Here is a 13,720-nt window from a genome sequence, read left to right on the forward strand (position 1 = left end):
GGAGAATTGTTTTCGACTTGGTGAGGTATAAAATGTGCAGGGCAGCCTTGCTATACTGGTTCATAGGACCAAGAGTATAACAGCTCGCTAGCAAGATCAACATTCTGCTCCATTCTTTTGCATGAAATAAACAAGTTGGTTAGTTGCTGAGGCCACGTTCCTTCCAATCCAGCTTCACATGACTTCTTTTTGAAGAAATGCCTTCAGTTGGCCTCTAATCCCCCACAACTTTAAGCAAGAGTCTTGCTTAATAGAATTTATGATACTAAAACGATGCTGCATTCTAGCATTATAGGGGGAATCAGGGCATTAAAGAATTCCCCATAGCACCAATTTGCTGCCCTTCTAGCACAATGGTAGAATCTTAGTCATCTTTACCAGAGCTGTGAACTTGGCTTTGCGCCAAAGAGGCTGATTTCCAACTTCCTTGCTCATGTTTTCTCCTTTCCTGGTTCTGCGTCAGAAGGTTCCTTTAAAGCCCAAAAATCTATGTGGGTAATAGACTGCGAGAAGCTAGCATTATTTATTTTCATGAAGTCTAATGTAGGCATATCTGACTACCAGCTTCTTCTGCTCCTCTGCCAACCCCTACTCCTACGTTGTCTGATGCCCCTTGCTCAGGATGCCTCACTGTGCAATAGAGATTGGCCTTCTCCACAGTGACTTCACCACTCTACAACATAAAGAACAAGGAGCGGGAGAAGAAGCTGCAAGGGCCACAAGAGAAGGCAGAAATTCTGCACAACCACAGCTAACACGTCCATCATCTTCCAGAACTATGAAGTGGGGGGAAGATGCCTTCAAGCAGAGAGCCCAAGAAACATCCTGTCCTGAGGGCCCAGCAGATTATTCTCTATCCATCATACTGCTGAAGGAGGAAACATGTGAGCCTCATTGGCTCCATGACTGAAGCACCCTACTCCTTGCCGCTAGAAACCAACTGCACTGGCAGTTAAATCTTCCTTTGGCACTGGGATAGCATTGCCCAGTGTACCAGAGGACAGCAGCCAGTCAGTTTAGGTACTACAGGCCAGGCCTAGTTGAACACATAGGCTACGTACACATTAAAGACACTTTCCCTCAAAGAATTCCAGGCACTGTTATTTACCCTTCCCAGAGTTGCAATTCCCAGTAACCCTTAACAAACTACAAGGTCCAGAATTCTTTGCGGCGGGAAATGTGCTTTATATGTATATTGTGCAGATCTAAAAAAAAATGTAGTATAAACACTGACAACTGGGAAACACTGGCCTGCGAGTGCTCCAGTTGGAGAACAGCCTTTACCAAAGGTGTCATGGGCTTTGAAGACACTCGAACTCAGGACGCAAGGGAGGAACACGCTAAGAGAAAGGTAGGCCTGGCAAATCCACACCATGATCAATTCCCGCCTGGAAACCAATGTCCCCACTGTGGAAGGATGTGTGGATCCAGAATTGGCCTCCACAGTCACTTAAGGACTCATTGTTAAAACTGTATTTATGGAAGACAATCTTACTCGGATACGAGTGATCGCCAAAGAAGAAGAAGATATTGTGTACATAGCCCAACATTTACCCTCCAACACCTCAGCACCATTCCATGCTACCCAAAGTGGTCATTTTACTGCTGCCCAAAGTGGCCATTTTACTCTGCCAGATTGGCCATGGGGGAAGGGAACTGTGGAAAAGAAGCTTTCCCTCAGTGAGGACTTCCCTCCTGGTAAATATGTGTAGGGTTGCCTAAGGCTGTGATCCAAAGGGCAGTAGCTCAGTAGCAGAGCATTTGCTTTGCATGCAAGATGTCCCAGGTTCAATCCACAACATCTCCAGGTAGAGCCGGTAAAGAGTGAAACATTGGAGAGCTGCTGCCAATCAGTGTAGGCAATACTGAGCTGGGTGGACCAATGGTCTGTCTCAGTATAAGGCAGCTTCCTAGGTTCATATGCATACCTACTAGAAAGGAAGTCCCATGGAACTAAGTGAGACTTACTGCTGAATAAATCTGTTTGGAATTTGGCCATAAAAGTGCTGTGTAAATGATTAATATTAAAAACAGTCCACCCTTTTTATTTGCAGTAACACAGTTCCCTGTGTGCATGGTGGGGGGAAATTAACAGTGAACATAATGAAAGCGTGCCACATTTGGAAGGATAAATCCTCACAGAGTGACTCAGTAATGGATTTCTGACACAATCCTGGCACTCATCCATAAAAACCGGACCAGGTCAAAGATTCAGTTTTCTGTGATATATTTTCTTTCCCAAAATATTTATGTACATGGTAGTAAATCATGTCATGGCCCATTGCATGAGCATCGCAACATGTTTAGCATAGCATTTGCCTGTAGTCTGAACTTCAGAAAGGATCAGTTTACGGAGTGGTAATCTGGCGAAAGCTTTTCCTAGGTTGTACACTTCAGAATGAGGACTTGCATGTGTGAATGGTCACCTGATTTAAAAGTCCCAACGTGTAGAAACTTGCATGTCAGGAAGAAGCGCTTGGTCATTCCTTGACATGCTATTTTATATGCCCCAATAACCTTGCTGGTGGGGGGAGCATCCAAATTTGCACCACCCATCCTACATACCCCCTCCCTCTACAGTCTTAAGTGGTACATCTCAGGAACAGCTTTGTCATTTGTATGTTTGCACCAGGATTGCTGCTGCACCTTTCCACCCTCTAAAGAGCATCGTGAAATATAAACAGAACACAAACCTCACTTTTATCAACACAGCAAAAGAGCAGTTATTGAAAGTATACTAGAGGAAAAGGAAATCATATGCAAGTCAGGCCAAACTTGAACGATTCTGCTGAATTGACTGCAGGTATTCTCACAAATAAAGGGTGGTGCTGTGGGTAAAAGCCTCAGCGCCTAGGGCTTGCCGATCGAAAGGTCGGCGGTTCCAATCCCCGCGGCGGGTGCGCTCCCGTCGCTCGGTCTCAGCGCCTGCCAACCTAGCAGTTCGAAAGCACCCCCGGGTGCAAGTAGATAAATAGGGACCGCTTACCAGCAGGAAGGTAAACAGCGTTCCGTGTGCTGCGCTGGCTCGCCTGATGCAGCTTGTCACGCTGGCCACGTGACCCAGAAGTGTCTGCCGACAGCGCTGGCTCCCGGCCTCTAGAGTGAGATGAGCGCACAACCCTAGAGTCTGTCAAGACTGGCCCGTACGGGCAGGGGTACCTTTACCTTTACCTTATTCTCACAAATGGAGGACTACAGTATTCAAGTCATGACCCCTGCAAACAAATAACCTTCCCATCCCCAAAGTTAAGTATCTTTGGGGAAACCAGTTAACCTAAGCAGAGGGTTGGCTGTCAAAGTCCTCGTGGTCCTTGAAAAGGCCTTCTAGGATTTGAGCTGCCTCTCCTGCCACTCAAATCCTTGCCAGTCATTCTGGCATTTTACAGGACAGAGCCTTTAGTGCAGGTCCTGGCTAATGACTGACGAAAGAATGTTGCTATTTCTTTTTAAATATTTTTGACAAGCAACGTCAGGGCAGAGTTCAGAGTGGTTTCAGATTCCCACAACAACAATGAGGCTCTGCACTTTCCCAAACACTTGCACATTTCCTTAGAAACAGGTGACAGACATCTGTGAAGCTGATCTCAGAGCTGGAACGGGCCTGGCCTCACATGCTCAATTGTGGGTGTTCTGCTCTGACAACAGTGAGAAGGATATCGTTTAAATATTTCCAGACTCTACTGCAATTCCCGCCCCCCCCCAAGTGTAACTGGGTGTGGGAAGAGGTCAACTTACTAAGGAACAGAATATGAATGCAGAGGAAAATCAAAGATATTTGAACTTAATAGTTATGTAAAGCCTGACGTAGGGTACGCTTAAAGGGTTAACTGGAGCCTATGCAACATCCCATCTATTATTCAGCACATTAAAATTAATCAAGCACAGAAAATCGCTTGTCAGGTGGTATATGGGAGCTCCACACACTTAATGTGAACAACTTCCAGAGGACTAGCCTGGGTCAGTTTGCTTCAGAAAAAAAGGTTTGTCATTTCCTTTGGATGTCACAGTAAACCATGGTTTACTATTATGGGAATAGGCCTGCCCCCCTTTGCATTTAGATGCTCCCCCCTCATCCTGCAGTGCTGCTGTAAGGAGGAGTTCAGAAGCTTCAGATTCCATTTTTGATTGACTGCCCATTGTCATTTCATCCAAATACAACAAACCTTAAGCATGGTTTGTTTAAAGCAAGCCAACTTCGAACAATGGGTTATGAAACAAACCATAGACATTGCTTAGGGTAGGGAACCTGTAGCCCTCTAGATGTTGTTAGATTCCTACTCCCATCAGCCCTAGTCAACATGATCAAGGGTCAAGGGTGATTGCAGTTGTAGTCTAGAAACATCTGGAGGGCCACAGGTTTCATAGCCCTGGTTTAGAGTTTTTATGTAGCTCAAACTGTGGCTAATCAAAAATAGAAGCTAAGCTTCTGACCTCCTTGCAACAGCTGTGCCAGAAGAGGAGAGGGGAGAGGGAAGTACATGAGGCTGAGGTTCACCTTGACTTGTTCTTGACATGCTAAAGCATGGTTTGTCATTATATCTGAGCACAGACTATATGGTCTAAGCTTTCATGGTTTTGAGTCCATTTGATTGAATGTGCTACTTTGCATAATCAGAAGGATATCGCTAGCTTATGCAACATTTCTGCACCCTGAAAAGGAGCTGGAGCCCTGAACTGAGGGAGTTTGTATCTTTGGGAAACTGAGGTAGACCAGCAGTAAGGACAGTGATGGATATATCTGGAGGCAGGAATTGGATAGGGATTAAGAATCAATCACTCACCTGGATATTAAAAATTCATAATGTTTATTGCAATCCCAAAATAACACACACACACAAAAACACCACCCAAATATATTTATTTCCTTCCCCTACACAAACACACATACAGAGGGGAAAGAAAAGAATTATTACATGTGGTGTGACTTTTCTGTTTCCACTAAGAAATCACAATTTACATTATATTGTTGATAATAATTAGTGCGAGTTATTTTGAAATCCACAGCTCAAAATCATAGTCTTATTGGGCAGAGAACTATGGAATTGTAGAGATATATATGGAATAAAATGAACAATGTTCATTTTATCTCTTAAAACTGCCTTTCTAACAGTGTTTAAGTATACTAACAGCCCAAATTTAAAGCTTGCTTGCTTGGAAAGAAGTCCCATGGACTTCAGTGACTATATTCTAGCCTAAGTATAATTGCACATTGAGATTATGAAACCAAAAAAGAGTGAAATAACTGAACACTGCCTCTCTCTTTTTCTCATCGAACAAGTGTTCATTAATTCAGCACTCATCCAAGTATATTTGTAATGTTTTTTGGAACAGAAATATTTGTGTTGGAGAGCATCATCCTTTGTGGAAAAAATATATAAAATACCATTTTTTAAAAAACCTCTCTACATCTGTGGAAATCTCATTAGGTAGTTTCAGATCAGCTGGCATCTGGAAAAGATCATTCCTTCTAAACAGAAAAATATGTCATAAATGTCATGAGGGGTGTTGGGAGAACCACATGAAATTAGTTTGGTTCCTCAAATCAGCAATGGGGGCCTGAATTGTAGCTGGAAAACAGATTTCTTGAATAGGCATTAAATGGATTTTGGTCAAGGTTTAGCTGAATGGCCTCTGCATTAGAAGGAACATGTTCCAAGTCAAAGCGGCCTCAATATTTTAGTGGACAGGACAAGTTCTGTCTTCTCATACTTGCAGTGTGTTAAGGGTTGTTTTCTATTTTATGTTTCCATTGTGATGAATTCATGGTTGCAATTCAGCACAAAGTTACACCCCGCCCAGTACTTAATGCACACTGCAATTAACAAGATTCAGATTCATGAAACTGTCTGCAAAACTGAAGCTTAACTAATTAAGGGAACCTACAGCAGAATGAAATAGGTTGCAGCCGTAATGGATTGTTAAGTTATTTATCATTTTCATCTAAGGAGTACAGGGTGGCATACATGGGTTTATCCCATTTTGTCTCTACAAAGAGAAATGGATCCGAGTTCTACCTGAGCAGAAATCCAAGCAAGTTGGGCTCCAGTTGGGGCAGGTGTGCTTCTGGGTTCCAGTCTCATTCCATATGAAGTGGAGCTAGTGGACCTGGGGACATCTCTGTGCCATGCCATGCTCACTTTGTATGGTGCAGTTTCTTGTTGGTTTTTGAAATATATCCTTGTGCTCACAAAAACAACATTGCAATATACCCTGCTCTACCTGCATGCTATGGAGGAATGTTCTACATGCAAAGCATATGCTCTTAATTCAAGTTGGGGCCAATCCACTATGATCTGGAGCCAAACTGAGATAGGGCTCGCACCAAACTTCCACCACTTCCCTGCCAGTGCTCTATTTTTATGAAGCAAAAGAGGCTTACCTTTTGTAAAAGAGGTAACAGGAAGTGGTGGACAAGAAGTAGACCAGGAAAGACCTGGCAGGACCATTTATCAGCTACAAATGATGTTCCTGTCAAGCATTATCTACTGCCAGGGATTATAGGGTTTGGCTATGTGCTCCATGATCCTCTGTGGAAAATAGGGCAAGCTTTGCAGTTGAGGAAAGACCCTGTGAGGTCTCCCTCTTCCATTCATCTGCATGCAACCACCCATTATCCCCTCTTCCTTTCCCAAGATAATGTCCACAATACCTGGTGGGAAATGACCCACAGAACATGTTTCTGCTAGGCACCATACAGGTTATATTCAAGGTTCTCCTGGCCTCCTGACTTTCTGTTCTGCCTCCCACCACTTGGGAGTCACTCCTAAGGTAAGTTGCTTCTAAAGGGGGAAAGATGGAAGAGGAGCATATGGCAGTAGGGACAGAAGCATGGAGGTTTGTGGAAAGAGGGTAACTGGGCTTTTCGAATGCCCAAGTTGAACTAATTTGTGGAGTGAGCTAGAGGACATTTCACCCAGCTCTAGAAAATATTCCCTGAATGCAGAAAATCTGAAAACCACTATGGTGTACCATTTTTCAAATCAGCAAACAATACATTCACATACTGAATGTGGCTGCAGACTGCAAATATTCCAAGATATCAGCTGTCTGTTGAGTGTCAAATACCTGGAGATATTCAGAGAGAATGTGAGCCACCAAAGAATAGCTGGGAAATAGCGTCACAATTAGCAAAAGGGAATTTGGGACAGAGCAGCGGGGAGATAGAGACAAGTCCACCAGAGCTCTAGCTTCCAGAGGAATACATTACTATTAAGTACGCAAATCAAGAACGCAAATACAAAATGACTCTCATTGACAACACTTATTTATTTCCTTGTTTGTTTTGCTCTTCCCACAGCACAACTGGAAGAACTGTGTGAGGAGAGGAACAATTGCCAGAGACAACTTGGAATAATATCAGGATGAATATCATTGGAAACAGGGCCTCCTAAGTACAATTATCTTCAGATACACAGCGTTTTGGTCTAAATTTGTGCACTGGCAAAACTGAAGGTGATGTACCTCCCGCCGCACCATTAGTGAAACCACTAGCGAATGCAAGGTAAAAACAGGAGGGTGCCAACAGATTGCTCAGATAGAGCCACTTTCCAGGCTTCAAACCATGCTAACCTTGCACATAGGACAGTACAGCAAATTTCTGTCTCCCATTTCTTGGAGCTCCAGGCAAACTATCTTAACGAGGCTGTATGACAAGAGCAGGCCACGTATTTCCACAGTCCATTGGGCCGCATATATTCTCTCAGTCACTACTGTGTGCCTTGCAGGGCCCTTACTGACATCTCAATCGAGTGGCAGTGTTCATTAACACGGAGAAGCCATAGTCTCCTGACTGGGGCTAGAAAACTTTGAAAACAAAACAGGAAAGCAGCTGAAAAGCTCAGGAAACAGAAGGCATGCACACAGAAGTCCTCTAATGTATTTCATGTTTAAATGCCATGGTTTCCAATCTTAATATTATGGTTTTGAAGAGCAGGGTTGCAAATTTGAATTTGCACTGGATTTTTGCAGAATTTCTAATATCACACCCACCCACACCATTCGTCAGTTTCTCCAGATAATTGAAAAATCCCAAAGAGAGTTTTTCTGGCTCAAGTGACATCACAAAAGAAATGTGACATGACCCTCATAGCCTGTTATGCAGCTTATCCATGTAAATGTTATGTCAATGATATAAATCTATGAACATGTACATGCAAATTGGTGCCAACCATCCCGAGTCCATAGTATGTACTATGTTTAGTTTCTATGATTTGCTTAACATTGACTTTTTTATATATAAAAAAGTAAATTAAAACAAGTTTGAAAACCTGAACTAAACTCACTCCTTCCACCCCACAGCCCAGACTTTAGTCATGATAATGGCTTGGAATTCCTGAACTGTACAACTGGAGAAGTTGCTGTTTTCACCATGAGGATTAGTAATGTAATATGACTGTATCAGTGGTGCTGCGCCTTTCTATGCTTAAAATGTATGTTATTATGATGGAGATAGTGATGGTTGTATACTGCGAGAATCTCTGGGGAACACAATGCACTTCTTCACTCTGTGAACACAGACACAAATTGCCCGTGCATAAACTCATGCAAAGACATAGCTGCTACCAGGCCTGTGCAGGGGGAGGAGGCAGGCAGGCACATTGCCCCAGGTCTTGGAGGGTTAGGCTGGCCGTGGTGCCCCGCCAGGGACCAGCTGCTTTTTTGTTTGAGTTTATTCTATCAACATTCCCACCCCCAGGCCTCAAACAAGCTCTGCAGAGGCCTGCCTGCTACTGCAGGGATGTGAAACCTGTGGCCCTTCAAATGTGCCATCCCCAACTCTGCTTTGAAAGGTTGGAGGGAGGGGAAACCCCATAACAGATTGGAGGGCATTCATGAGGAGAAGAGGGGAAGAAGTTTCCATCGCACAAAGGAACCTCAGTCATGCCAAGAGACCCTCTAGGCACCTGCCTAGTTGTTCTCAGGTCCAGCCATGAAGAATCAAGTCTGCTGTTGTCCGCACAGGCCCTTCCTGGGTTATGTTTCTTTGTCCCTCCAAAGTAACAGAATGTTGGCAACTAGAGGAGGGTTGGGGAGAGAAGAACCATCTCTGGAGGAAGAAGTTTACTGCTTGGAACTGAACTTGCTATGAAACTCACTTCAAGACTCATTTCACATCACACACAAAAACCATGCAGCTGCTGGGCAGCCAGAATAGGAGAGAGCTAGTGCCTTGATGTCCTTCTTCTGGGCTTCTTGGAAGTTCTTGTTGGCCACTCTGGGGAACAGGATGCTGTGGTTCCCATAGCGCAGAAATAACAGGAGTTGATCCCCCAATGCATGGGCTTTGATGATTCTCCCAGGGATAGTGTCCCACAGCTGTAAGGCTGAGAGTCTTTCCTCTATGCCCTCAGAGTGCTTAGTAAGGTGCATAGTGTCGTGAAGTTACTGTCAGTTGGCCTTAAGGACATATGGAACTCAATGGATGTTGCTTATCCTAATTTAATAGGTAGGCCAGGTATTCAGTGAGGCAGATGCCCTCCTGGGCAGCACAGGTGATCCATCAGAGATTATGTCATTGATTTAAGCCAGATCAGCATTTTGATCTGACATTTCAATTTAACGATATTCATACTATCTGAATAAGAGAGAGAAAATGGAAATGTAGAAATGAGCAGACTTGCCCCCTTGATGTTACAAGCTGCAAATGAACTGACATTTTCTCATCTGGTCTAAGTGCCTGGGAAGTCTTGGTGCTAACAGGTACATGTTAACAAGGAACATGCTCATGTCACATTGCTAAGTATTTTTGGGTGGCCGGTCAAGCATAGCTGCCTTTCAAGCTGCTTCAGAAAGGAGAAATATTAATAAACTCCTGGCAGCATGCAGATTTGATTGAATTTCTCATGGATCACAGCCCGCCCGCAGCTGTGTGGCGTACCTGTCAAGCAAAGACATTGTTCCATAATTGTTCTTGATGCATTGTGTGCTAATTACCATTGCTGAAAATAATCTCCAAAGATTATGGCAGGCGTCATAAATAACAAGCCGGCAGTTCGACACTGCATTATGACAGGACCTCAATCGCTCTTATCTTTTACTAGAGTGCAGCTTATGCATTAGTGTTACTAATGAATCTTTTTCATTTGTACAAGTGATGTTTCCATTTGACAATGACATGAACATAAAGTGGAGGTTAATTTACTCTATTCCAAGAGGTTCATTATTTAACCTGACGTTGAGGACAAAACAATGTAGCCTAATAGACGGCAAATAGAAATTAGTTGTGATGAATTTTGCCTTTTAACGCTCTTGAATTCAGTGGCTTGTTTGGCAGAAACGTGGCAGGAGACTGCAGGTTGCCTTGCAGGCTCAGTCACCTTATCTGGCTGTGTAGCGAGGGGAAATTTTCTGCCCTTTCATGAACTCGCCCTGATAACTTGTAAAACTGCAATGGATTTACAATAACATAAAGGGCTGTCTGTACTAACGGCCAAGCACTGTCACTGTGTCAATTTTTATCAGATTAGTTGGCATTAACGCTGTATCACCAATTGCTTTACAAGTCAAGCCACAGTGAATTGAATTGGATTCGGGTAGCTATTAGAATTGCCAATTTAAACACTCTGAGCTTATCTAAGCTTTAAGCCATTGACAAAAAGGCTTGGTCACTCTCACAACATTTTTCAACACGCATAGGTAGGTGCTCCTAGCAGTCACTGGAATATCCAGTCATCGGAGAGCAACTGGAGATCGGAACCTTATCATAAGGGATAGTTACTGAATTGATGGTGGTAGATGCCCTGAAAGCAAGTAGCTTTCATGTGCCATTGCCATAAATTTGGCATAGAATGGACATGAACTTTGGAGGCTGAGAGGCTATGGAAGGTGAACACATTGCATATTTTCTTTACAGTTAGTTCCAGCTACAGTTTTCTCTTCTTCAATGTATTGCACAGGACAGGGTGATCACAGAAAGGCAAGGGGAACAGGACATGGTGAAGTTATAAAAAGGATGGAATAGAAAAGGTTTAACTGCACCTTTCAGAAAGGTTTGTTTATTCTTTATTGAAATATTTATACTCAGTGTTTCCATCCCTAAGGGACCATTAAGGTAAAGAAATGTGCACCAACCACAAGATTCAGATCGGATCCTGATTTGGTGCTGCAGAAAACAGCATTTGTAATTTGATTTAGGTATGAATTCCAATTCCGGGGGGGGGGGTTGTTCCTCCCTCATTCACTACCTTAGGGAAATTCTAAAAGATTATAGGTTTGGCAGAATTGAATGGAATTTGCAAACATTGTAGCACACCCCCCCCTCAAATAGATAGAGCCTGGGGGCTTTTGTGCTAGGTTGCATTAAAATAGGGAGGGGATTAAAGGGAATTTCTTCCCTCCCTGTGGTTTTATTGGAAAAATTGTGGAAGTGCCCCAAGAAAATATTAGAAGACTGGGTGTGGGAGTTATGGTGAATGTAGGTGGGCAGCTTCAAGCTTATGTTCTGCTGAATTGGCACCATAGTTCAGAGAAACTGAGTGTAAAGCTGATTTGACAGAGGTGGATGTGTGGACAGAAATACTTGAATGTGCAGAATCTTTGTTGTTGTTGTTGTTGTTGTTGTTGTTGTTGTCGTTGTGTCCAAATATCCCTGCATTTTTGTTTGACAAGCCAGGGGAGAAATGTTTCAGTTTTTGCAGACACAGTATCTGCATAGTTGTTGTTGATTAAAAAATCTGAATCACCAAATCACTTCAGAGGTGCCCACTTTGGATTAGGGAATTTTGCAGAGATCCTGTTTTGACTTCAATAAGTGCCAAATCTGCCCAAAGTAGCTCATTTCAGTTCTTGATTTGGAATCCACCCAAAACTGTAGTATGTTGGAAAGCGAGGCAAGTTTTCTATGGTTTGAGAAACTCCTGATAACATTATCTCTATATGGCAAAATTATTGAAATGTTTGTGTGGAGGTTCTTGTTATCACCATATAACTATCCTAGGGATATAAGCCTCATATCAAGCCTTGCCTCTTCTTTTTATACCTGAAGAAGCATCTCCACCTCCATCTTTCAGCCCAGACACTGAAGTCCAGCTCCAAGGGCCTTTTGGCAGTTCCCTCACTGCGAGAAGTGAGGTTACAGGGAACTAGGCAGAAGGCCTTCTCTGTAGTCACACCCGCCCTGTGGAACACCCTCCTGTCTGATGTCAAGGAAATCAACAACAATCTGACCTAGAAGACATCTGAAGGCAGCCCTGTATAGAGAAGTTTTTAATGTTCTATTGTGTTTTTAATATTCTCTTGGGAGCTGCCCAGAGTGGCAGGGGCAACCCAGTTAGATAGGCAGCTTATAAATGATAAATTGGTTGCTGTTGTTGTTGTTCTTGTTGTTAGCTGGTGTATCAAAATATATATTTAGAAACTATGAGATCTGAAATATTGATTGTCATAATGAATTGGCTCACTTCTTTCTTCACTTTGTGGATTCCTTGTTGTCAAGTATTCAGGTCCTTTTCTCCCTGCAGCATTAAGATATAGAAGCTTGCTTCAAAAGGAAGCTTGAGGGTTCCAGAATGCTATTGGCATCCTACACAGCATGGACCTAGTTGAAGGCCCAGATCTAGCTTGTGTCAATGCTTTCTCATCACCTAAGAAGTGTAACTTTGCCAGTAGGTTTATCTAATTGCACCCAAAATGGCACATGAATGCTGACTGAAAGTGGGAAAGCACATTCCTGAGAATACACAATTCAAAGACTAGGCCGTGCCAATTAACATGTTATCATCAATATGGTTTGAATCAAGCGAATAGTTTCCTTGTTTATTGCAGGAGCATATTGTGCTGTTTTCAAGCAGTGTTATTTATAGTTTGTGGTAAATTAGCAGAGCAATTTGCCATAAATTATTGGAGTCATATTTTTAGCAGTGACACATTGTACAGGACAAAAATTGACCTTTCCCATGCCATAAACAGAAGGAAGGTCTGTGGGGGCATCCATCATAACCCTGCCTTTGGTGATTGCATATCACCGATGCATCAGCTTCTCACAGACCATAAAATGCATTTACTCAATCTCACTTTTATTTTAGTATTTTATTTTATTTACAACTAATTTAGTTCTCTACCATTGTCTTTGTATTTTCAGACCTTGCATAAAGAGACCATGGCTTCCCCGCCCACCAACTAAGAGATTCTTTTTTTTTTCCTTTCTTTTTTTGTCATATAGAAAGGCCTGAAATATTCATTTTAGGTAGGCTTCCAGGATATTACTATCTATAATGGGCCAAATATTCCTCTTCCCAAGTGCTTGGTTTACATCCATCTGGGATAGCTCCTGTATAGAGAATATTCAAATGACATGCCTTCATAACTTGTGCTTTTCAGCCAGGGAGAGGGTAGAATCCTGAATCTGCATCAGTATCAATTCATTAGTGATCAATTCATTTTGAGCTAGACTCTCCTTGACCAAGCTCTTCACTGGCCAGAGACCTCTGGTCAAGACATCATTCTGCCAGCCCAGGCATCTGTAGTGACCTCTCATTTCCCAGCAAGAAAGGCTCTCATCAGGTGACAAACAGGGCCTGACTCTCCCCTACACGGCTTTAACATGGGACAACGCCATGTCTGTCCTGAGCAAAGTTGCCCAATAAGCAGTGACACTTTTGACTTGTGCAGCTCTCTTCCCCCTTAGGGAAAATTATCCCAGGCATACTGTTTTCATTGTAATTATTTGTATAGTTTTAATATATCGTAGGTAGATAGGCAGGCAGATATTTTAAATTCTAAG

At 42.9% G+C, this 13,720-nt stretch overlaps 1 protein-coding gene and 1 long non-coding RNA gene across 3 annotated transcripts in view; both read right to left on the bottom strand.

Annotated features, from left to right (window-relative positions):
- Window positions 1–13,720, bottom strand: part of LOC308582124 (uncharacterized protein) — a 155,310-nt gene that overhangs the window by 35,274 nt on the left and 106,316 nt on the right. The window lies entirely within an intron of this gene.
- On the bottom strand, window positions 7,247–8,971 carry LOC308582144. The gene is made up of 2 exons (XR_014005515.1): window positions 8,904–8,971; window positions 7,247–7,803 (listed from the first exon to the last, which is right to left on the bottom strand). It is a non-coding gene; the product is annotated as an uncharacterized lncRNA (long non-coding RNA).

Source organism: Podarcis bocagei (assembly GCF_964188305.1).
Source record: "Podarcis bocagei genome assembly, chromosome: 2".
NCBI lineage: Eukaryota > Metazoa > Chordata > Lepidosauria > Squamata > Lacertidae > Podarcis > Podarcis bocagei.